The sequence below is a fragment of the Phacochoerus africanus genome, chromosome 12, assembly GCF_016906955.1.
Source record: "Phacochoerus africanus isolate WHEZ1 chromosome 12, ROS_Pafr_v1, whole genome shotgun sequence".
Lineage (NCBI taxonomy): Eukaryota > Metazoa > Chordata > Mammalia > Artiodactyla > Suidae > Phacochoerus > Phacochoerus africanus.
This window is the reverse complement of record NC_062555.1, coordinates 13,069,220-13,087,980: the sequence shown is the minus strand read 5'-3', so window position 1 is coordinate 13,087,980 and position 18,761 is coordinate 13,069,220. Positions and strand designations below refer to the sequence as shown.

The following is an 18,761-nucleotide window of genomic DNA, read 5'->3' as shown; positions in this document are numbered from 1 at the left end:
TATGGGGGCGTAGGGTGGTGAGCTGTCAAAAGGAAAGCTATGGCTGCCTGATGTCACAGCAAGCTATTGGCAGTATTTTGATGAAGAAAAAGGTTGCCTTTCAGTGCACATATCTGTTTCCTTTTCTACTATTTCCTCCATAACATAATTTTTCCAATGATTAAATTTATGATTTTTTTGGTGGGGAGGTCACATTGTACCAGATGCTTTAGATATTTCCTTTTATTCCCAGGTGTATTTGTTATCTCTTGCTGTGTAACAAATTATCCAGTTTAGTGGCTTTCAACATTTATTATTAAGCGGTGTCTATTGTCAGAGGCAGCTTACTGGATACCTCTGCTCAGGATTTCTCAAAAGATTGCAATCAAGACATCAGCCCAGAAATTTTCATAAAGGGACAGCTTGGGGCAGATCTGCTCCCAAGCTCACTCACATGGTAGTTGGCAGCCTCAGCTCCCTCCTGGCTGTTGGCTGGAGACATGGGTTCCTCACCACGTAGGCCTCTCCACAGGGTGGCTCATAACATGACAGCTGGCTTCCTTTAGAACAGTGAGCTAGAAAGAAAATGCAAGTTAAAACTTGAGATGGACACCACAGTTTTTGCAACCTAACCTCAGAAGTGGCCTCCAGGAAATTTGTTAGAAGTGAATCCAGCCCACACTCAAGGGGAGAAATGGCACAACATTGGATACTGTGATGCAAAGATCATTCAGCACCATCTTCAAGGCTACCTACAGCAGCGGGGCAAATGGTTAGGTGGGTATCAGGTTGAGCAGGTGTTTGAGAAATAAGGCCACAAGATGTACAGCTGCTCAGGAAAGAACTCATAGCTAATATTCTGGAACAGAGATTTGAATCAAATCATTCTGCTGCTCTCCATGCCTTTAATCACTTCATAAGTGACTAGAGGCATATTATCCACAGTCAGGTGTGCCAGAAAACAATTCCTGCTTATCTCAGGAAAAGGTAAAATAAACACATTCTGGCTGCTAAGACTTACCCCCAGGACCAAAGCACTAAAGTTTTAAAATCAAACCTTAAGAGTCTGACATAACTGGCTCTGCTCCACTACCAGCTTTATCACTAACTAGCTCTGTGACTTTTATTCATGATTCTTTTTTTTTCTTCTGTTTTCAGGGTCACACCTGAGGCACATGGAAGTTCCCAGACTGGGGGTCAAATTGGAGCCACAGCAACGAAGGATCTGAGCCACGTCTATGACCTGCACCACAGCTCACAACAATGCCAGATCCTTAACCCTGAGAGAGGCCAGGGATTGAACCCATAGTCCTCATGGATACTAGTTGGGTTGGTAATTCCTGTTGACCCATGATGGGAACTCCCTTATTCATGATTGTTAATATCTCTAACCTTCATTTTTTCTAATTTATCAAACTAAAATAAAATCACCCATCTCAGAAAACTTTTTAAGATCAAAGGAGATAATATCTGTAAAGATACCTAACATATACCTATTATATCTAGCATATATTTATATGCCTAATGCGTAACTGGTGCTGAAGAACCAGTATTTTCCTTGCTCCCACATACTGCAATTGTGATCTTTCAGCAGATAGAAACATCTGTGTTTTCTTTAAGCAAAGGAGTTTTCTTTTTCTTTTTTCTTTTTTTTTTTTTTTGTCTTTTTGGCATTTCTTGGGCCTCTCTCGCAGCATATGGAGGTTCCCAGGCTAGGGGTCGAATCAGAGCTGTAGCCGCCAGCCTACACCAGAGCCACAGCAATGAGGGATCCGAGCCGCGTCTGCGACCTACACCACAGCTCATGGCAACGCCGGATCCTTAACCCACTGAGCAAGGCCAGGGATCGAACCCGCAACCTCATCGTTCCTAGTCGGATTCGTTTCCGCTGCTCCACGATGGGGAACTCCACAGAGGAGTTTTCTTGAGCTCCCAAAATCACTTAGGTGGCTACCATTGCCTATGGTTACAATCAAATCTTGAAAGATACTCCATTCTCTTGGTGAGAATTGCAGCCTTCTCTACCCCAAAACTTCACTCCCCTCAGAGATAGAGGCGAAGGCACCAGGCTTTCACCCAGGTTGGTGAAAGGTGTTTTGGATGAGAAATTCATCTTAGTTTTGTATTGCTTTTGTCTCCCTCTCCTCCCCTCCCAGTAGGTCTCTGAATTGAAACTGTGGATTGAACACTACTGCAGTTAAGACAGAAACACACGTTTCTCCTCATCCTGTACCCTTCTCATGTCTACCTGCTCCAGGCCACCGGGATCCTGAGTCCATTTCTTCCGATCCTTACCAAACCCATCAAATCCTGGTCTGTGTGATACAACTTTGCTGTCCCCCATGTCCTAAATCATTCCAAAGACCCGACACACAAAACAGCAAAAGGGGTGGAAGTGAACGGAGGTAGACAGCAATTTCTGTCTCCTTTCTGTATATCCCTTCTGGGAACACAGACATGTCTTGGAGATACTTTGTTACAGAAGAATTGCAACCAAACATGTGATAAAATGTATTTCATTCTGCAGCTTATCTAAAAATGAGAATGTCGTTGGTATTGGACGGTTTCACACACCTAAGTGTGAAGAGATTAGCTGCCATGTATCCTCGGGCAGCTTAGGGTCATGATTTTTTTTTTTCTTCTTAAGCTGGTTTTTCAAGAGAAGCGGTGGTCGGCTCCATCGCCCCCATGGATTTATGGATAGCAGACACTCTGTGCATTTTTTAATGGGACTTGAGTACTAATTCGTTTCTTCAAACTGTCATGAATGTCACACTAGTTAGATTAAATTAACCGACATTTATAAAGCACCTACAATGTGAAAAGCACCGCGCTAAATATTTTCATCTGTATTATTTAATACCCATATCCACCCTATGAATTATTACTGTTATCATTTTTTAAATACAGGGACTCATTTTAAGGAGATCAATTGATTTTTCCCATGTTTACATGGATGGTAATTTACAGAGCCGCGATTAGAATTTTTATCTTCCGACTCCACGTAAAAACCTCTTTCTCTTCTATGTCAAGCTAGGAATAGGAAAGTGTGGCCACATTTTTAAATAAGTTTGCCATTAATAACACAGGATGTATATATTCCCGAAGACATCAATTCTTTGTTCGTATTCCAAGGAAGTACTTTCAAGGGTCTTATTGTTTTGCAGAGGAGCAATAGGAACTTCTATTTTAAATTTCAAATGCTCTCCCAATTTCCTTACCCAAATTGCCTGCCATTAGAACCATAAGATTAGCATTCAGGGATGAGATGTTCTCTAGGATTGGAACCAGTCATGGCTGGGAAAAGAAAACATATCCAACTCCAGACTAACTAAGATAATAGGGGACAGGAATTGGGTGCATAACTGAGGGCTGCAGTGAATCCTGTTTTTTGTTTTTTGTTTTAATTTTAGCTACCAGTTTCCAGCTTTTTCTAAAAATTAATTCTTTTTCTCACTTCCGCTCAGAAGTAAAGTTAAATATCATATGTTAGAATTAAGTTCCGTTATGGTGAAGAGTAATCCTCAAATGGTGAGTTACATGGTTAATTCCTCTCTCATATAAAACCAGTCGGGGGAGTTCCCATTGTGGTGCACTGGAAATGAACCCGACCAGTATCCATGAGGACTTGGGTTCGATCCCTGGCCTCATTCAGTGGGTCAAGGATCCTGCGTTGCCGTGGCTGTGGCTGTGGCTGTGGCTGGCAGCTGTAGCTCCAATTCAACCCACCCCAGCCTCGGAGCATCCATACGCTGCAGGTGTGGCCCCAGAAAGCAAAAAAACAAAAACAAAAACAAAAACCCAGTCTGGAGATGGCCAGCCCAGGAGAGAGACGTTGGCTCCCAGGCATTAGGACCCAGGCTTTCTTTAGAAGCCACATCGTAGTCTCCCTGGCATGTGGCCTTTGTGCTCCTGTCTCAGACGGCTGTGGGCAACACGATCACAGACATGTTTCAAGCAGCAGGATGGAAGACAGGAGGAACAGAACTTTTCCCTCCTTTTAAAGACAGTTCCCAGTCCTACTGAGCAGCACAGGGAAGTATGTTCAGTCTTTCGGGATAGACCACGATGGAAGGTAATATAAGAAAGGGAGCATGACTGACAGGGTCACTGCTGTACAGCAGAAATTGGCACGACATTGTAAATCAACGACACTTATTTTCCCTTTTTTTAAGGGTCACGCCTGTGGCACATGGATGTTCCCAGGCTAGGGGTTGAATCAGAGCCGCATCGGCAACACACACCACAGCCATAGAAACACCTGATCCAAGCTGCATCTGTGACCTACACCACAGCTTGCAGCAACACGGGATCATTAATGCACTGAGCGAGGCCAGGGATCGAACCCGAATCCACATGGATACCAGTCAGGTTCTTAACCTGCTGAGCCACAACAGGAACTCCATAAATCAACTCTACTTTAATTTAAAAAAAGATTAACAGTGGAAGAGACTTCCCAGAAGTCTCATGGGACACTGACCCCAGTATCAAGCATTAATGCCACGGGAAGCTGGGAAATGTAGTCTTAAGTGAACGTGTCAATACGTCTACTGGAAATAAAGGTTCCATGAATTTAAGAGAGAAATTGAAGGTGTGTCATTGGTGGCAACGAGGAAAATCTATCTCATCTTCAGCTACTTTTAATTTCTTGGGGTGCACAAAAGTAATGGTGTTTGATGAAGGGACCAAAACGCTGGCAATTAGAAAGAGAAGCCTCAAAGCCAAAGGGTATGGCTTCCTGGATAACCACAAGCAGAATGAGAACTTGTTGAATTTAATAACGTGCACTATTGGAAAGTGCGGGAGATTTTGCACAGAATAAGAACAGCGGAATAGCCAGACCTATGCTTCTGTAGGTTCTGACACGGCCTAAGAGAGCTACGTAAAAGACAGGGATCATTTCCCTGATGAAAACCACAGATGCCTGTCCCCAGACATCTCAGCTTTCAGTGTGAGTCTGCGTGGCCTGTGCATACGTTCATTTTTGGAAGCTAGGTTTGAATCTACTCAATCTTCGATCTCTCTCTCGGTGTAATGAAAGTCTATTACCAGCTATGTAAATTAGTATGTGCTTGAGTTGTCCAGAATTGATCTCCGTCCAGCTTCAAGAACCTCTCTTCTGACTTGGGGAATAGACTTGGGGTTGCCAAGGGGGAAGGGCAGGGAGGGGGAGGGCCTGGTAGCTTGGGGTAAATAGATACAGAATGTTGCCTTTGGGATGGATTAGCAATGGGATCCTGCTGTGTAGCCCTGGGAACTCTGTCTAATCAATTATGACAGAGCATGACAATGTGAGAAAAAAGAATGTATACATGTATGTGTGACTGGGCCACCATGCTGTACAGTAGAACAAATATAAATAAAAATAAATGATTAAAAAAAAAAGAAAAAAAAAAGAACCTCTCTTCTGAGCTGCCTAGTATTCTAGGCTGTGGTGAATAAGATTTGGCTCATTCTAGTCAGTTTGGGAGGGAAAAGTCACATACTGCCTCTGCCTACCCTGATATTTCACTTGGTCCCCGTGGGTCCTGCTATTCCCTTTCCAAAAGGAAAATAGAAGAAATCTACATTCTTTTTTTTTTTTTTTTAAAAAGCCCTCATCGTCATCTTCATCAATGTTTTTCTCCTACGCAACCACAATTTGTCCTCACTGACGGCGCCCTGACTACCGCAGAAACTAGCAGGAAAAGGATAAGAGATTGAATCTAAGCATTCAAGACTCCCCGACTGACTGACTTTTTTTTCTCATTTTGGCTCAGCAATAACTATGTGATGTTTTATCTCCCTGGGCTTCAGCTGACTTGATTGTAAAACGAATGCGCTTGGGCTTGATGGTTCCTACAACCCCTTCCAACCCGAGAAAAGTCAGAGATCCCGTGCCTCTAAGGCACAGGATCTGATAAAAATGTTTTCAGGAAGTCCCGTTCTTCTAACCCACAGTCGTGAACCGACGTGTCTATTCCTAAGGCTCCCCTGCGAACCGCAAAGGGAAACCCAATTGTCCAGCCACCTTGTGGTCCGAAAGGTTCTCCATTCTCTACACTCCTCAAGACTGAAAAGAAATGACCCCGTGGTGGGACATACACACATTCGATTCTCCATTAGCTAAGCCAGGGAAGTATAACGGCATGGCTAAACGCAGAATACAATTAATTAAGAAGCACTCATATTTCGTTCTGGCAATGTTTTGTAGAGTACTGATTTCCGCATAATTATATAGTCTTGTCCAAAAAAAAATGACAAACACCTGTATATTCTGATGCATCCAGAAAGAATTTCAGCTGGAAGAAAGTAGCCATGCAAGGGTGGTAGTTAATCCTTATGCAGATAGTTGAGAAATGGAATTTTATCTGCCATGGTCTATCAAACAGGACTCTGAGCCACTGACAACGCTGTACATGGCACCACATAATTGAGAACTTATTCTGTTCAAACCAAACCTTGTGCCAGAGCAACTTGTACATTCAGTGAGGTCTATTTGTCTTTGGGAAGTTTGCAACTAGTCAAGGTGGACTCTTGGTACATTTAAAACGTTCACAAATAAGGATAATAATGGTTCCTCTGCTGTATCAATAAATCACCACAGTTCCTATGTGGAGAGACTGACAGCAGCTGTCAGAGCAGAGTTTCTTTGAAATGCCTTATAAATACCATCTAAAGAGCCAGATTGTTCTTTAACAGCCTTGTTATCCTAATGAAATCACTCTGCTTCCTAATCTTTGCTCCAGACACCGCCAAGGTTGGGCAAAGGAAGCCCCATCTCCCCAAATGACTCTAAACACCAAGTTCGGATGACAGATTCATGATTGGATCTGCCTCCCCATTAATTTATTTGCAGGAGACACCTGTGCCAGTAACCTCGTTAGGGCTTGGAGCTTGTCCCTAGAAAGGCATGCCTTTCCTCGCACTGAACCCGCTACCCATAATTCTTAATTACTCTCTATTGCCTGGTGGGGAAAAGGCACATGGCATGGAAAATTTTATAGGGTCTAATCATTAACAGGCTCTGTTCTTGAGCAGAGGTTGCGTGTTAGAGAAAATGGTCTGTCTCAATCCCCCAGCTACTTTCAAACTCATTGGCCAGAGGAATTTTCCACGTGCATTTTCTGCTTGAGAACCATCTCCTCCAAGACAACAGCACACATTTTCAGAGCACTTCACTCGGCCTCATGTCACGTGCTGCTTTAAGCCTTTGCCTAGAATTCATTGGATTCCTCGGCAACTCCCAGAAGGAAATGCTTATTATCATTCTAATTCTACAGATAAGAAAACTGTGTCCCAGGGAAGTGTCACTTGCCCCAGTGGTAAAGCCAGGATTCAAAGCCAAGGTGTCTGGCTCTTCCAATCATGTCCATCTCCCTCTAGAAAAGAGACTTCGTGAAAGGGACACACAGCTTGTGAATGTAGCCTTCTTACTTTGGAATATTTATCTGAACTGTGCTGGGGATAAAGGGAGATCTGACATATCCCTCCAGCATCAAAAAACCAAACGGATGGGCAGAAAATACTTCAACTTAATTCTAGCAGCTGAAAGTCTATTTTAGGCATTAACTTTTACCCTCCAGTCCTGTGATTCCCGACCTGGGCTGCTCAGTGGAATCACTCAAGAAGCTTTAAGGAATCCCAATGCATCGTCCTCGTGCAGCCCCCATGCTTCTATCACCAATCTATCATCTATCTCTAGTTCTATTTATCTGTCTCTATCACCTCCTTCTAGCTCTGTCTCTATCATCTATCCCTAGCCCTGTGTACCTCTATTATCTATCTCCATTTATCTGCCTCTAGCTATCTGTCATCTCTCTGGCTACACATCTATCACCTACCATGGCACAACGTCAGACAATGAAAATGCTGGGCACACAACTGAAAACAAGAACAAGAATAGGGGTTGAAGGACAGAGGGGTTATTTTGAAGAAGGTGTCACTTTCCAAGGAGGTGATTTTGAGCAGAACCTTGCTTGAAGTGAGGGAGCAAGCCTTGCTGATGTCTGGAAGAATTAATGTTCCAGGCAGAAGAGACTTCAAGTGCGAAGACAGCATGGCACAAGCTTACTCTCAGGGCTCAGGGAGGCTGGAGGGCACTGAAGTGAGGTGGAGACTGGCCGGGGGTGAGGTCCAAGGAGTGGCCTGATGGGAGGAGCCAGGGATTTGTTTTTTATTCGTTTTTATTAAAGTGTAGTTGATTTACAGTGTTCCTTCAATTTCTGCTGCATAGTAAAGTGAGCCAGCCATACACATGCCTTCTTTTTTTTTTTTCATCTTCTATCATATTCTAACCCAAGTGACCAGACACAGTCTCCTGTGCTGTACCGCAGGGGCCCATCACCCGCCGGTTCTAAGTGTTCTAAGTGTAACATGCTGCATCTACCAACCTCAAGCTCCCCACCCGTCCCCCTCTCTCTCTGCTCCCCCGGCAAGTCTGCCTTCCAGGTCCATGATCTGTTTCTGTTTTGCAAATAGGATCATTTGTGTCATGTTTTAGACTCCACATATAAGTGATGTCACCTGGTGTTTGTCTGTCTCTTTCTGACTTCCTTCGCTTAGTGTGAGAATCTCTAGTTGCATCCATGTTGCTGTACATGAGGAGGAGCCTGGATAGAAGCCCTTGGGCTTTATCAAGCCAGAGAGGAGCATGACCTAGAAAGATCCCCTTGGTCGTGTGTGCACAAAAGGGATGGGGAGGAGAAACTTCAGCTGATGGGGATGGGGAGGGGGTGTGTGTGGTCCAGGAGGAAGAGGCTGTTGACCTAGGCAAGGGGGGAGGGGCTTGTTGAGGAAAGAGAAAGGGTTTGGCACCTGGACATGGAGTGAGAGGGAAAATGAGAGGTTCAGGTTGGCTCCTAGGGTTTATGCTTGAAAAATGGGTTAATATTTTTACAAAGGCTTAAAAAAAAAAAAAAAACCCAAGAAGACTGGAGAGTAGGGTGATTATGGAGTAGGAGCAGGAATCAAGAGTCCTGTTCAAGGCATGGTAAGTTTGGTTTTCCTTTTCAACATCCAAATGGGACTGTCAAGGGGCGAGTTTAATAAGCGAGTCTGGAGCTCATGAAAGAAGTCAAGCATGGAGATAGAAATCTGGAATCCATCAGCATACAAATAGGGGATTTCCGAACGCTTTACAAGCCTCCTAAATCACATTTTTAAAAATACAGCCACCGCCAAACTATTTTGCTAATGTATATTTCTAGATGTTTTCATCAGACTGCAATGTGACCAAAACCATTCTGGATCATTGGTAGGCACCTGCAATCTGCTAGTTCCATCGCAACTTTGAGGTGAATATATTTATTTCCCCTTCAGGTTCCACCCCATTTTTTTCCATGTCGACTTCATATTCTTTTCCTTATCGCCTCTTATCTTTGCCAGACCGTTCCCACGCCTTGCAAGTGGAATGATTTCAGAAGGAGATTTTCTTTCACAAAGACACTAAAATCCTTCAGGGTGAGTTGAGCTATGAACGTCTGGGGATCGAGGTGGTTCAGTGGAGCAATAACTGCTTTCTCACCTCTGGGATCCACGTTCTGATATAGCCTTTGATTAAAGTGGCTCTCAATCACCCTGATTCTCATTGCCCTTATTATAAAGTGCGCACCACTCTAAGTTGTGTCCAGATACTTTAAGAAGTTTTTTATCATTCGTGTAACTGCCTGCCCATGAAACCCTCCTTAGATTTGCTCCTGACATTATCCACATCTGAGTGTCTGTGTGTGAGTGGCCTGACCAGAGCTAGGAATTGGGCAGCCATTGGTTTCAGGTAAGGCCTGCGGAAGGAAACGTTCCCGCCTCTCGAAATGTTAGCAGACTATCTCTGCTTCGCTATTTCCTCCAACTCTCCCTTCTTCTCTTCTCTCTCTCTCTCTTTTTTTTTTTGCATGTCTTTTTATTTTTATTTTTGGCATGAGGTATATGAAGTTACTCTTGTCTTACTGCTGAAAAGGAAGCACAAAGAAATAGAAACTGAGAGTATCTCCCACTCCAGTGCATTTCCACACCGTTTTCAAATTTGACGTATCCTTCAGCCAGCAAGTTACAGCGGCACAGTGGTTGATAACCGATTGCTGAGGCTCCCTCGTACACCCGTGCTGCCTCACACCCAACTCCCCTCCCTCTCTGCCTCGTGTTTTTCTTTTCTTCCACTTTGGCAGGATGGAAGGTTCCCGTATAGAGAGCCAACATCACAGAGTGTCAAAATCAGCTGACACATAATACAAAGGGGAACATAACATGCAAGTGGTTTTCCATGGTAGAACATAAAACAAGGTAATACAGACAAGTGGTGCCATTTTGTAGCAGTGTCTCACCCCAGTACCCCTGGCTCACAGCTGCCCTCACCCTCCACCCCCCAAGGACATGCCCTAAGCCAACCTTCAGCTTTAATTTCTCTGTTTGCTTGTTTTGTTGACTTTCCAAGATTCCTAGCATGGAGTCCCTTCGGAAAAGGACCATATAGGGCTTAGCAACTGTTTTAACCTCAAGATTCCTTGTTTCTAGCAGGAAGAAATGACAACAATTTTTAGGGTACTTTTCAGACGGGAAAGATGTCCTCACCATCCACTACGCCCACTGTGTTTGTTTCCACTTCTGCGATTTTGTAACTGTTCTTGCTCCTTTTCCAAAACTCCAAATGTTCCCCATCTTTTAAGATTCAACTCAAACGACACCCTCTGCAGGGAATTGTCCTGAACCAGCTCCAGAATTTGCTAATCTCTCCTGCCTCTGAGCTCCTATAATTTTTATATCTAAGCCCGCCATTGGTAGCTGAACCGACTCCTCTCTTGAAATGTTGCCTAATAGTGTTATAGCCTCTGTAACATCGGCTATGTTACATTTATTGATATCTTCCAGTGTTTTGACCTGGAAGGCACACAGCATAGTTCCTCAGAAAATGCATGCTTGTTGATTTCATTTAAGATTAAATGCATCAGTGTGGTTATGTTGAAAAAGCATCTGGCATTGGATTGTTTTTTCTTTATACTTTCTACATGAAGAGAACAAAAATCCAGCTTTCTGAATTATACACAGCCTCAGAGAGCTGTGTGCTTGTGCGTGCATGTGTGTGTGTTTATATACGCTGTGCTTACGCCCAGACTCCCTTGCCTTCTAGAAAGTTCCATGTCCAATTCTGACTCATCTCCATTCTCACCACAGGCCTCCCTCTCACCCACGGCTGCAGAGGATGATGAAGTCCAGCTTGTCAGGATTTGTTACTTGCTAGCAAAATATTCACACCTATGACAGAGCTGTCAGATTTTTGTCTCCAAACCAAATGAGCACACAAGCTGATTTTCCGCCCTCCAGACTGGAGGGCAGGGCTTTAAATCGACTCTCAGAAAGAGTTCGAGTAAATGACCATGTCACAACAAAAGCCAAAGGAGAGTAACTCTTCATCGACAATTCATTCAACTCCTTACAAAGGTATCGGCACATTAAAACAATTACATGTCCTTCCCTAGAGGGTGCAATGGAAATGATAAAGGAGGACTGGAGATTAGACGATGAGAATGCTTCATGCCTTAGCAAAGGGCAGGGTTGTGGGTTTTTTGTTTTTTGTTTTTTTTCCAGAGTCTGTAAAGAATCTGTATTTTTACAAAGAATGAAGAAGCTAGATTAGTAAACATGCTAAAGAAGTGCCCTCAGAGACTTACAGAGACCAGTTATTAAAAGAACAAGAAGACATTATGTGTACTTAATATTTACAAAGGTAAGATATACTATAAATAAGACAATACGAGTTGAAAATAATAAATAGTACAGGATGCCCCCAAGTTAAGTGGTAAAGAGGGAAGGTGAATTTCCAAGTAAATACAGGCTCAGATCAGCACTTCTAACTTTTAAAACATCATATGAAACATCACTTGTAATGATTTTGATTACTAATAGCTACAAAGGAAACAGTAGCAGGGAACTCTCATCTTATTTAAGAAAGATTTTATGTGGGTAATTCTGGGAGTCGAGTGGATTCTCAATAGGTCCACCCTCCCCAGCCCTCTTCAAACAAAAAGCCATCACTCTTAAACTGGTCACTCTTGGTATTCTTGGAGCAGCAGGGCCTGGAGGGTAGAGCTAGTGTGAGACTTTTTTCTGGGTCATATTTGGCCTGTAGAACATGGACAAGAGAGAAAGGCAATGCTGGCTGCATGGGTGTTCTTTCAAGAAACACTGATGTGTTCTGAAAAAGTAGATTGAATTCTATCAAGCCCCAAAGCTGGAAGAGCACAGACTTTGAAATGGAAGAAATGGCAACCATTACTCAATAAGGAATCAGCTACCGGCTTTCTGGTGTATCATTGACTCACAGGGCAGCGGCTGCTGTTGCTCCAACCTACATGGAATTGCTGATGCTTAAACTACCCCAGAAGCAAGAGCTAAGGCTCAAAATGAATCCAACCGTGACAAGGCAAAGGGAAATATAACTCATTTGGGAGGATCAGTAACCAGAAAGGAAAAATAAGCAGAATACCCACCACATGAACTTGAATTTTCTGGGAAGACAGAGGACGATTAGACTAGCTACAAAAGTAAGATAGATGAGTCAAAACCTATAAAAAGACTTAATCATGGCATAAAATTTCTTTCTGGGAAAAACGCTTATCAAATTTTTTAGAAGTCAGTAGATCCAAGAGTTTAATATATAAATAAGAGGAGTTCCAAGAGGGAGGGGAAAAAGAATAGACAAAGGAGAAGTAAAAATTAAGCATACCATAGAAGGAAAAAAGACTCCGGTCTGCATATTGATAGCGTTTGCAAAGTTCTAGGTAGGCTTGATGAGAAAAGTACATATTTAGTGTATGGTACAATTCCTGAACCTCAAGAGAAACTTCTAAATATTCTAAACTGAATTAAGACAATTACTTACAAAGAAGAAGAAATAAAGGAAGAAGAAGGAGGAGGAGGAGGAGGAGGAAGGGGGGGAAGAGGAGGAGGAGGGGAGGAGGTAGGGAGGGAGGAGAGGAGGAGGGAAAGAAGATGGGAAAAATGTTGCAGCACTGCAAAGTAGAAGATGTGGAATCATAGTTATGGATTACTGGATGTAAAGACTGTGACCCAAGAAGATTATTCCCAGCCAAGATAATATTACCTAACAGTATAAAAGAAATAAATTTATAGAGTATGCAAGGGCTCAAGAGAATTTTTCTTCCATGCACTCTGTCTAAGGAAAGTACTTACAAAAAGGCTCTAGTCAAATAGCAAATGCATCAGGAGTTCCCTGGTGACTCAGTGAGTTTAGGATACAATGTTGTCACTGACGTGGCTCAGGTCACTGCTGTGGCACGGGTTTGATCCTTGGCCTGGCTACTTCTGCATGCTTCAGGCACAGCTAAAAAAAAAAAACAAACAAACAAAAAACAAAAAACCTCCCCCTCAAACCCAACAAGTAGCAAATGAATTAGATCAGAGATTTTAAGACAGAAGATAAAGGAAAGAGCAAGCAAGCCAGGAACAATAAATACTGCAATATATGCAGTTAAATCCAAATGATTACTAGTAGAGTAATTAGCTCTTTGTGATATAAATGCTAAATAATGATTTCTAAAATAGAAATGACATTGTATAAAGGAAAACCCAGTAATTATTGAAAACAAAAAGGATTAAACTATTAAAAGAAAACAGGAGTTGGTGGGAAAGGGAGACATGGGTAATAAAAGCATCTGTACTATTGTTTTCGTGGGAGGTTCTATGTGTGCTGAGGACCGGGGAAGTAAAAACCTTCTCAAAGTCTCATCTTACTGGGATGGGCAGGGACCATGAAAGAAGCAACAGAGGGCATGATAATAGGCATCTTGCTTCCACAAAAAAGTACAGAATATACATTTGATTATGTCTGTGAGGCATGGAATGCAGAATTATAAATCTGGAAAATAATAGAAATTCTAAATTTAAAATGGTGGAAAGAGGAATGGATAGCAATCTGATCAAACCAGAAAAAAAGATGAAGGGAAAAAATAAACAAAAAGGTAAATAAATATCAAATAGAAATATGATAGTAAGAATAAGATCAATGCTATCCATTGTTACACTAAAGATAAATGAGCCAAATTCTCCTAGTAAAAGAACATCATGTCATGTTTGGGTTAAGAAGAAAAACTCAGGCAAATCATTTATAAGAGATGCCTTTAGAAAAAGTGATTTAAAATTCTCAAAAGCAATAGGGTAGACAATGAATATATGGTATATATAAAAGAAGAGGAGGAGGAAAAAGCAAGGAGGGGGAGGGGGCGGCAAGGGAGAAAGCAGAAGTGATATCAGTGTCAGACAAGGAGAAAAGTAAAACTTAAAGAACTAAGCAGAATAAAGATGGGCAGTATGTAATAACAGAAGGCAACTTGCAAAGAAGATTAAGAGTAATAAGCCTGTTGGTATCAAACAATGAAGCAGCTATATATAGAGAGATCAAAATATATAAAGAAATAAAAGCTAAAAAATACTCATTGAAGGTAATTTAAGTATGCATTTTTTTAGCAAGATAACTACAGTAGACCAAAAATAACTGAGTCAACAAAAAATAACTAAGGCTATATACATCAAGGAAGTGGAAATTACAATCAATCAATTTAATATACTATAAATAGAGAACATATATTGCTTTTATATTTCCATGAAATATTAACAAAAATTGGTCATGCATTTGAGCAAAAAGTGACCTTAAAGTCTTTATCTTCTAATTATAACCTAACATAATTATAAATAAATAATAAAGAAAAGATGACCCCCAAACCCTCTCAACTATTTGGAACTTAAAAAAATACTCTCCTGGTTGGAAGAAGAGTATTTTATTTTGGTTTATTATTATTTGGCTACACCTGTGGCCTGTGGAAGCTCCCAGACCAAGGATCCAACCCACACCACGGTCGAGACCCAAGCCATGGCAGCGACAACTCTGGATCTTTAGCCCATCAGGCCACCAGGGAACTCCAAGAAAACTATATTTTTGACGAACTCAAAATGTATTCTCAATTTTAATTAATAATTTATTTTAAAAATCATAGAAGGAAAAATAGACTTCCACTAAAAGTTAACTAACCTCTGAAAAAGAAGAGTGTGAAAGGGGAGAACTAGCTTTATAGAATATGAAGATTTGCTAAAAAACAAAAGCCTATAGAAGTTCATCATAGTACAACACAGTAATGGACCAATAGTCCAATGGGCAGAATAGAATTCTTAGGTCCCAATCTGGGGTGGTAACTACAAGATGAAACACAAAGCTGCAAGACAAAAATAGCTGAAGAAACTGTTAAATTGTAACAGCATAACTTGTATCTTCCCTATTTCTTACTCCATCAGGAACCTGTCCTAAAAATAGAATGTGCTAGAAAGAGAAACCACCCCTTTCCCTATATAGCTCGCTGCTCCCTAAGCTGCAGGGAGCCAGAGTTCTCTCTGCTTGGTGCTCCCCACCACTCTGTTGGTTAATAAACCTGCTCCAGATCTCATATTGTTCCAGTCCCTGCCTCCTTCTTTCCCGAAGTTTCTAACACAACCTATATGGGCTTAATTTTTTAATAAAAGCATAACACAAACCCATGATGAAAGAAGAGACAAGATACAGATGGTGTTGACTCACTCTACGGTAAAAAATTTAAAAAATGGCAAAAAATGGCTGTCTATGAACAAGAAAGCAAGCCACTATTAGGCACGGAATCTGCCAACACCTCGATTTTGGACATTCCAGCTTATAGGAACTCCGAAAGTAAATTTCTGTTATTTGTAAGCTGCTCAGTTTATGGTATTTCATTACAGCCACTGTATTAGACTAAGACAGATAGGAAGACATAAAATAATAAAATAACTTAAAAACTAATATAAATGTGTGTAATTGAGGGTCTAATTAGAATCCCAACAGAAACTTACTTTTTTAAAAAAATTTTATGAGAGTATAGTTGACTTACAGTGTAGTGCTAGTTTCAGCAAAGTGAATAAATTATACATACACATATATCTACTGATTTGCAGATTCTTTTCTCATATAGGTTTTACAGAGTAATGAGTAGAATTCATTGTTCTTTACAGAAGGTCCCTGCTACTCATCTATTTTACATATTACAGTGTATATGTTTATCCCAACCTAATTTATCACGTCCCCTCCCAAGTGTCCCCTTTGGTGACCATAAATTTGATTTCAAAATCTTTGAGTCTATTTATGTTTTGTAAATATGTACATTGGTGCAGCCACTATGGAAAACGTTATGGAGTTCCCTTAAAAAACTCAATATGGAACTAACATATGATCTAGCAATCCCACTCCTGGGCATATGCAGAGAAAACTATAATTTGAAAAGATGCATGCACCCCAATGTTCACTGAAGCACTGTTTACAATAGCCAAGACATGGAAGCAACCTAAGGGTCTATCAACAGAGGATTGGGTAAAGAAGATGCAGTACATATAAAAAATGAGATATTATTCAGACATAAAAAGCATGAAATAATGCCATTTGAAGCAACATGGATCGACCTAGAAATTATCATACTTAGTGAAATAAGTCAGACAGAGAAAGACAAATATCACATGAGATCACTAATATGTGGAATCTAATTAAAAAATGATACAAAAAGGAATGTCCTTTGCAGTGTAGCAGGTTAAGGATCCATTGTTGTTGCAACTGCAGCAGTTTTGATCTCAGGCCTGGGACTTCCACATGCTGTGGGTGTGGCAAAAAAAAAAAAAAAAAAAAAGATACAAAAGATCTTTGGAGTTCCCTTTGTGGCTCAGCAGGTTAAGAGCCAGATTAGTATCCATGAGGATGTGGGTTCCATCCCTGGCCACACTCAGCGGGTTGAGGTCTAGGCACTGCTGAAAGCTACGGCATAGGATGCAAATACAGCCCAGATCTGGTGTGGCTGTGGCTGTGGTACAGGCCAGCAGCTGCAGCTCTGATTCAGGGCCTAGCCTGGGAACTTCCATATGCTAGAATAGCCAAGATAAACATGAGAATAATGGCAACAAGTAACTTGCCTTAGCAGAGGTTAAATTATGTTACAATTTTTTTTGTAATCAAAACAGTATGAATTGGCAGAGGACTAGACAGATGGACCAATGGACAAAATTCAAAGTTCAGAAGTAGATCCTAGGACATAACGATATTCACCAATCAATTTTGATTCTTCCTAATTTTTTTTTTAAAACAAAATTTTTCAAGCAAATGTAGGAAACTAAATTACCTGGTGTACATGGGCAGAAAGAAAACTGAGAAGCTAGAAATATTTGATTACAGAAGTATTTATTAAACTTCTGGCAAAAATAAATCACGAAGGAAGTAGTGCTGATATTATCTAAAATTTTCTTGAGTATTTTATATATACCAGACACTGGTCAAATGTTTTTGCATATATTTGGTTATATGCAAATAACCAAATATATTAGATATTTGGTTAGATATTATGCCTTTTAGATATTATGCCGATTTTACTTAAGAAGATCAGGCAGAGAAAAGTAATTTGACAAGATTGTATAGGTGAGATTCATATCTAAGCCATCGACTTTAGTTTCTACCTATTTAAACACAGAGCTTTAAGACTTAATTCCATTATGAAACAAATGAAAATTGTGAAGTCTCTTCAACATTTTTGAAAGGTAAACACGTCTGTAGTCAACAGAGATCACGTATAGATTGAGAGGAAAAAAATTCAAACAATACCAAAGAAGAATGGGCAAAAGATATGAACAGAAAATTTATAGACATTCAAATCCATTTGAACTGCCGGTTAACATTTGGTAACGTATTCACATTCACTTTGTGGAAATGGAAAGTAACAAGGAAATATCACTTTCTGACTGGAAAAAATTAAGGTATAACCACACCTACTGCTGGCAGGGACGTGAACGGTTGTCCTACCATACATACTGTGTTAGCTGCGACTACACAAGCCGCTGCAGAGAGAAACCCTGAGATTTCAGAGGCTTAATACAACAGCGATTTAATTGTCACTCATGTAATGTCCAAAAGGGGGCAGAGGGCTGTTCTGACGGGCAGATGAATCTCTTTACAGGCACTGATTCGGGAAGCCCTTTTCCTTTCGTTATTTTTCCTCTCGTTATTTTTCCTCTATTATTCTCAACACAGACGTCCGAGAAATGCACTCTTCCTGCGTCAAGCCCAAAGGAGAAAGAGCAAGGGTGATGGATCAGAGGCAACATTTCAGGGCTAGACCGGAAAGTGTCTCGTGTCACTTCTCACATTTCATTGCCTGAAAGTCGGTCACATGGTCGCCACTAACTGCAGGGGATGCTGGCCCGTGCGGTCTAACGGGGTGCCCAGGAAAAGCAAAAGGCACGATGAACAAGTCAGTCTCTGGCCCCGACACAGTCCAAGGCATCTCGGTTTCTGTGAAGACGGCTGCTGTGCTCTCAGGACTGCTGCGTGACTTCTCTCTTGAGATCCTAGTTTAACTTCCTGTGCACCTATAGTGGACCCTCGGAACCCACGGATTTGAGAGGGTCCACTTACATGCCAGTGTGTTTTTCTGTGATAGATACGACAGCGGTTCACAATCCGCTGTCGGTTGCCTCTGAGGATTTGGAACCTCAGCTCTGGAGGAAGGGAGGGGAGGGAAGCAGCAAAGCGGAGTGTCAGTTATTCCTGGATTTTCCACTTCATGGAGGGTGGGCTCCCCTACCTGGTGGTGGTCAAGGATCAAGAACACGCCCAGAGGTGGGACTGCCTGCCGGTTGGTATCATAATACTGGTGGTTATCACAGGATTGTGAAATGTCAGGTCCTTTTGACTGCCTTCGCTTTACCTCGCTTGATTGGTTGGCTTCTAAACTCTTTTCCACAATGAACAG

General features: G+C 41.5%; 1 long non-coding RNA gene across 1 annotated transcript in view; it reads right to left on the bottom strand.

Annotated features, from left to right (window-relative positions):
• Window positions 1-441: 441 nt before the first annotated feature.
• Window positions 442-18,761, bottom strand: part of LOC125112595 (uncharacterized) — a 187,505-nt gene continuing 169,185 nt past the window's right edge. The window contains exon 3 of the long non-coding RNA XR_007131193.1: window positions 442-554. This is a non-coding gene — a long non-coding RNA (uncharacterized LOC125112595). The remainder of the gene's footprint in view (window positions 555-18,761) is intronic.